The sequence below is a fragment of the Aethalodelphis obliquidens genome, unplaced genomic scaffold (genome assembly GCF_003676395.1).
Source record: "Aethalodelphis obliquidens isolate GAN/ISIS:26980383/991018 unplaced genomic scaffold, ASM367639v1 scaffold6, whole genome shotgun sequence".
Classification (NCBI taxonomy): domain Eukaryota; kingdom Metazoa; phylum Chordata; class Mammalia; order Artiodactyla; family Delphinidae; genus Aethalodelphis; species Aethalodelphis obliquidens.
This window is the reverse complement of record NW_020837950.1, coordinates 40,318,710-40,325,560: the sequence shown is the minus strand read 5'-3', so window position 1 is coordinate 40,325,560 and position 6,851 is coordinate 40,318,710. Positions and strand designations below refer to the sequence as shown.

Below are 6,851 nucleotides of genomic sequence, written 5' to 3'. Positions count from 1 at the left end.
AGTGCTGCGCGTCCTCGCCCAGGAGCTCGTCATCGCCGGCCCAGACGGCGCCAGGGTCGGCGCGCGCTGGGCAACCATCCCTGTAGCTTCCCGGGGAGACACGCTCGTCCGGTCCCCAGGGGCCGGCGAGGCCGCCCACCGCGCGGCGCCGCCCCGAGGTCCCGGGAAGTGTACCCGCGGTTCTCCGGACCCCCAGTCAAGCCGCGCGCCCTCTCCCTGAGGCCCCAGACCCGCGGAGAGCGCGTGGGGTGGCCGCTACTGGGTCCCAACCCGCCCGGGGTCCCTGAGCGGTCCACACAGACCGCGCCCTGCCGCCTTCCCGGAACCGCCCACGCCGCGGGGAAGGCGGGGCCGCAAACACCCGGCGGCGCGCCCCGCGCCCCGCTATCTGCAATAATTGCAGCCTCCGCCGCTGCCTGGGGCGATGCGCCACCCGGAAACCGGCTCCGCCGGGCTCCACCGCAGGCCTTTGAGCCCCTTTTCGCATCCATGAGGCTGAGCCGGCTGCCTGAGCCAGAGAGCGTTAGGTGAGTAGCCCCCGGAGAACACTGAGCGTAAATTAAACCGGCGGCCGTGGCGGCAATCCTCTAGTGCCGGGCCAGAGGCTGGGAGCTAGCGCCCAGCGCCTTCTGGTTGTACGCAGAGTGGTGGGTGGGTGTGGGTGTGTGTGTATCTCCCGTCGTTAGTTGTTATTGGAGTAGGTTTTTCTTGTTCGTTTTGTTTTAGTTCTCAAATCCACCATACGTTGCTGCTACTGGGGCCTGGGTTAGCACCCCTCATGTGCAAAGACTCATCAATTCCTCCTGATTGGGGAATATAAATAAGCCCCTGCTCAAAGCGCACGCTGAGTCTGTGGCTTTATTTTACTTACCAGGCATCAGCTTGTTATGTCAGCCTTGTTATCTCACCCTGGATTCTGGTGTTTTTTGTTGCCCAAAAGATCAATAGCAGGAAGACACCACTAACTTTCTTCCATCAAGAAATCCAGGATGGGCTTCCTTGGTGGCGCAGTGGTTGAGAATCTGCCTGCCAATGCAGGAGACACGGGTTCGAGCCCTGGTCTGGGAAGATCCCACGTGCCACGGAGCAACTAGGCCCGTGAGCCACAGCTACTGCGCCTGTGCGTCTAGAGCCTGTGCTCCTCAACTAGAGAGGCTGTGATAGTGAGAGGCCCGCGCACCGTGATGAAGAGTTGGCCCCTGCTTGCCACAACTAGAGAAAGCCCTCGCACAGAAACGAAGACCCAACACAGCCAAAAAATTAATTAATTAATTAAAAAAAAAAAAAAGAAATCCAGGACACCAGTGGCTAGAGACAGCAGGTGCTTTACTTTGCCAGATCTACCTCTGTTTTCTCTGAAAGGCTAAAACCCCCTTTCCCCATTCGTCTATAATGGGCCCTCCACCTAATATTATTGCTGCTATACAGTATCTCATTAAATTCTGGTTTACTGTTTCTCTCTAAGTCAAGAGTGAAACATATCAATTCGGCAAATACCTGTGCATCTTCTGTGGGCCAAGCAGGCCTGGGGACAGGAGATACAAATAAGAATGGAATACAATTCCATTCTTAGGATTCCAGCTCCACATTCCAGGAGCTCAGAATCCAATGGATCAGAATATACCTAACGATTAATTAGGTAGTGTGATTTACCCTATACTAATGATGTGAGCAAAATGACCGGTTCACATATTTTCTAGCATATTAAGGTCTTTAGAATTACAGTCCTATTGACTGGATTTTTGCCTTTTAAGGGTTTCCATAGAAGGCATGATAGAATAAGTAGGGAAAATCAGTGATGTAGGTCTGAATCGTGGGACCTACACACAAAGTTGCCCCAGGAGGGCAACTCACACTCATTCCTACCTGTGGCTAGTGTGCCTTCTTGTACAGGAGAAACAGGAAAGCTAAAAACATTTCCCAGACTCCCTTCCAGTTAGAGTTCTGGGTGTAAATTAGAGTTCTGGATGACTTGCCTGAGATTTCAAAGGCAGAGATAAGGCAGAAGACTCCCTGCTCCTCCCTGATGTTTTTGGCTGTTCTCTGTTAGCACTGAAGGTGCACGAGGTGCCAGTGTCCAGGCTCTAGAACTGTGGGTGTTGGGAGGGACTTACAGCAACCAGACTCAGCATGCCATGTTGAATCACCAGCCCTCTGGCTGTCAAGAGGCAGCTGAGGGAGGTAGTGAACATACTCTGAGTTCCCTGTCCAGACAGCTTCCAGATCCCAGCTTCTCAGGGTCACAGGTACAGTATGTTCTTGAACTCCTTGGTTCCTGTAGGCCTCCTGATTGTGGCAAAAATAGTATATCCCCTGGTGGTTCATCTAGTAGTGTTCTGGAAGTCATTCCTAGAGGCCCAGCCAAGACCCTGCACTTGTAGCCCTTTCAACAATCTCTAGCCTTTCAACAATTCACTTAATTCTCTGTATAAAATCTCTTTCTGCTTAAAATATTTGTCATGGTGTCTGTTTTCTGCATTGACTGTGAGTAATATGTTTGCTGTATAGCCTCTGAAAGTCACCTAAAGCTAATCTCTTCAGTTTCTTTAGATGGGAAATGAAACCATGAGATTAGATCCAGGGCCTGGCAGTGAGTTGAATGCCTTCACTTGGGCTCTGCCCTCTCTAGTTGCTACAGACTCCTAAATTTGAGTTGGCCCCTGAAGGTATTTGAGTTTGTTACCCATACACTAGATTACCTCTGAAGTCTCTTGCTCTACAAGTATAATGTAAAACATTTCTTCATTTAAAACATTCTCAGAGTATATCACAAGAGATCGTTGACTCTCTGGTTCATGACTAACTGTTCGTGAGTCCTGTTGGTAATTGGGAGGCCACTGACTCTTGGTTGGCACACAAACCCTAATGATAGAACAGATTTTTCCTCTTGAGAAAAGGAATTGACATCTTTTTCACACAAAGCCTAGGAAACTAGTATGTGGGGAGATGGAGCTCCCTGTATATGCACTTGTGTAATGAGGGAGCATTCTTTGTAGTCTTGGGTCATACATGGTAAGGAAAGTGCAATGATGATAAGTTCAAAGGAGTTTTGAACAGCCTTATAAAGTTAGTAAGTATACCTTGCCAATACAGTAAAAGCTCTTTATGTGTTTTTTTTAGGAATCTATTTATGTTTCTGTGGTTCATAAGGAGGAATGAAAGGTTCGAGTTTACCAGTGTTCCTTATCTGTGCTCTTCAGTACAGTACATGTATGCTTCTTTCTCAAGGAAAATCTCATGAAAGGAAGATAAAGCACTGAGGGACTTTTTTTTGCGGTACACACTGTGGCCTCTCCCGTTGCGGAGCACAGGCTCTGGACGCGCAGGCTCAGTGGCTGTGGCTCACGGGCCCAGCCGCTCCGCGGCATGTGGGATCTTCCCGGACCGGGGCACGAACCCGTGTTCCCTGCATCGGCAGGCGGACTCTCAACCACTGCGCCATCAGGCAAGCCCGCACTGAGGGACTTTTTGGGGACTCCTTGATGTACTTAGTACTAGTTTAAGGTTTTCTGTGACGTAGGCATTATCACCATTTTGCGGTTGAAGAAAATTGTCCAGACTGGCTAAGTAACTTGCCCCAAATGGCCCAAGTAGGAGGCAATGACACAAGAAGGAAACTCAGGGTTTTCATGTCCTTTTTCCTCTGACCGCTCCACATAGCTTGCATATGATGCTCATTATGAGCTCATTGACATGGATGTGCACAAAATTCCCTACCTGCACTTTCCTTTTTACCCCTTACCCTTTAATCATGTGGTTCCTCTGCCTGTAATGGTCTTTCTTTTCTTTTCGAGACTAAGTCATCTTTCAAGGCTTAATTCAAGTATCAGCCACGTAGGGCATTACCTCCTCTCCCCTGTTTAACGCTATGCCTGCACTTCTCACATTATAATTAAATTACCTTAAGGTGGCACTAGCTGCTGTAACAGATAATCTCCAAAACCTCAGTAACTTAACACAATAGAAGCTTATTTCTCCTTCATATAAAGTCCAACCAGGTGTTCAGCTGGTGGCCTTCTCCTCAGTGATTCAGGAACGCTAACTCTTTTTATATTATGGCTTTGCCACCCCCTAAGACCTTGGAGTCCTTAGTTTCCAGGCAATGGACAGGAAAAGAGAGAGCATAATGTAAAACATGGGAGCTTTCTTACAGCAGTGGAAGTACAACACATCATTTATGCCGACATCCCTTTGCCAGACTCAGGGACTTGCCACACTGACCTGCAAGGGAGGCTGGGAAATGTCAACTATCTGTGTGTCTAGGCAGCAGAGGAAACTGGTTTGGTGAACACATAACAATCTCTGTCCCTTTCTTAAAGAGCAGAGACTGCATCTCAGTCATCTTTCTGTCTCTTGTGTTTACACACCATAGAAACCCAGTAAAAGGCTGATGAACTTCAATGATTGTGAAAAGATGGGGTTGCTTATCTCATGTGCCTTAAATTGAAACTTAACCACACTTCATTATGGTTACCTAGGGAATGATCTGTCATACTCTGACTAGGTTGCAACCTTTGACTATAGGAACTGTGTCAGACTGTTCACATTCAAATCCCTAACACAAGGGCTAGAACATGGTAAGAGCTTAATAGAGGTTTGTTGAATGAATGAGTCCTTAGAGAGAAAAAAGAGGAACAGAGTTAGTCTACATGGAGTTAAGAAATACTAACTGAGATGGTGACATTTGGGTTAGATCTTGAATGACTCGTAGAACTTTACCAAGTAGAGAAGTAAAACATGAAACCCCAGGCAGTGATGGTAGTTGTGTTTTGTTCTTGCTGTTTTGTTTCATGAGTAGAAAGTAACAAAACAATCATATGTTTATAAGCCCAACTTTTAAAAATTCAATATTCAAATATTACAACTAAACTTCAGGGATAGGGCAGAAAAAATATATATAACCTTACAAGCTATGCAATCTCTAAAGACTAAAAGAATGGTGCTAAAAACCTTGGCACTGATTTTTAGCTGCTGAAATGTTATTTTCTGGACATTTTTGAGAAATTTCGATACGAAGGCAGTGTTCTATCAATATTTGTTCATCCTCTGTGAAGGTTTTGCACCATGTCAAGAAGCTAGGGAGACATGTGTAAGCCAAAGGTTCCTCATCACTGCTCTTATCAGAGCTTCTCAGAGACGGCTCTGCATCAGAGTCACTTGTTGTATTGGTAGGATGCTTTTGGCTATAAGTAACAGGATATTCAGCCAAAATTGCCTTCAAAAATACAAGCTTCTTTCCTCATACGACGAAATATCTAAGGTAAGTAGATCCAAGGTTTGTTCAGTAGCACATTGATATCAAGGTCCATGTTGCTTTCCGTTAGCTAATCTTGACGTTTTCTTCATGGATAAATGATGGCTGCTAGAATTCCAAGAAACACAATCCCCATCCACAGCTTCATCCTCCCCTGCAAATAGACGCGCGCGCACGCACACACACACACACACACACACACACAGACAAAAAGAGAAGAGGGTTCTCCTCTTGCCTCTCTGTCTTTATATTAGAAAGGAAAATCTTACCCAGTGGTCCGCAATAGCCTTGCCCGCAAATTTCATTGGCAAGAAATGAATCATGCTCATCCTTAAACCGACAGCTGGCAAAGAGGAATGATGTTACAGAGATTGACTTAGACCAGTCATGATTTATTCCTAGGGCTGGTGAAGGGACCCCCTGGCATACCTGAGCAGTGGCTCTCAGGTAGGTAATAAGTCACATTGCCACACTTGGGGAGATTCAGTCTCTGGAGATTCTGATTTTAGTAAGCCTAAAAGTAATATTTTAAACTTTCAATTAAACATATTTGCCTTTGGGTGGGGGGAGAGATTTTTTACAAAGAGAAGCAAGTATTGGGTCCCTTCTTACCTAGGGATCATTTCCTTTTATTCCTATCTCATTGCATAGTGTTTTACTTCATGATGATTCAGTCAAATCACTATATTAATTAACCAAATAGAATAGTGGTTGTTTTCTTTTGATAACTTGATTGCATGCAGTTGGAACACTTAATCCTTTCCGATAAGGTAGTTCTCATTCAAGGAGACATTCTTAGTCATTTCAGTAATTAATTGTCAAGGGAATTTTAAGCCCTACTCTTCACTTAATCTGAATTCCTCACTGATGGAATAGGGCTTCTTTGGGGAAATGAGCATTAGATCAGAGTTGATTAGCAGAATCCAGAAATTGGAAAGTTTCAATATGTTCTACATAGAAATACCGTATGGTATGGAAACCCTACACTTTTAACATATAAATGGATGAACACCAAAGATAGGAGATTTTCATTATAATTGTTACAGAGTACTTAATGAACAATCATGGAGGTGCTTTTTCAAATGCATGAATACAGTGCACAGAGCACTCCAGCAATATATGTAAATTCTCAGTACGGTCACCCCATTAAATGTCAGCCTGTCCTACCAAAGACAGAAAATAACAAGAACAACCATTCTTTATCCATGTAATGATCTTTCAGCAGTAATTCAGTTGATAGCAGTAAGTGTATTTTACTTGCCTAAGAGCCTGTGGACATTTGCAAGTTGATAGTTCTTTCATTTCCTCTGGAATATTACAGAAAGCACTTTTAAACAGATTAATAAGATAACCTGAAAAAGAGAAGGTTGATTTAACAAACCTCTTTCTATATATGAAAGCATATTTACGGAAGTTGTTTTCAAAGTGTGCTTCACTTGCCGGGAGGAACAGGGGTGAGTGGACAGGGTTTCTGCAGCTCCACCTTTATCTGTCCCATTTGTTGGATTTCAGGATAAGGTTTCATTGAACAGAAGATCTCTGGCTTAAAAAAATATTTGAAAATTGCTGTAGAAGCTTCTAGGCAGTTCCCCCATCT

The 6,851-nt window shown here is 45.0% G+C and overlaps 1 protein-coding gene across 3 annotated transcripts in view; it reads left to right on the top strand.

The window, feature by feature from the left end:
- Nucleotides 1-413: 413 nt before the first annotated feature.
- The window catches only part of SLC9B2 (solute carrier family 9 member B2), a 69,793-nt gene continuing 63,355 nt past the window's right edge, over nt 414-6,851 (top strand). Inside the window, exon 1 of one of the 3 annotated variants that reach the window (XM_027103398.1) lies at nt 414-527. The gene's annotated coding sequence lies outside the window, so the exon portion shown is untranslated. The remainder of the gene's footprint in view (nt 528-6,851) is intronic. The other 2 variants (XM_027103397.1, XM_027103396.1) reach the window with 2 other exon arrangements.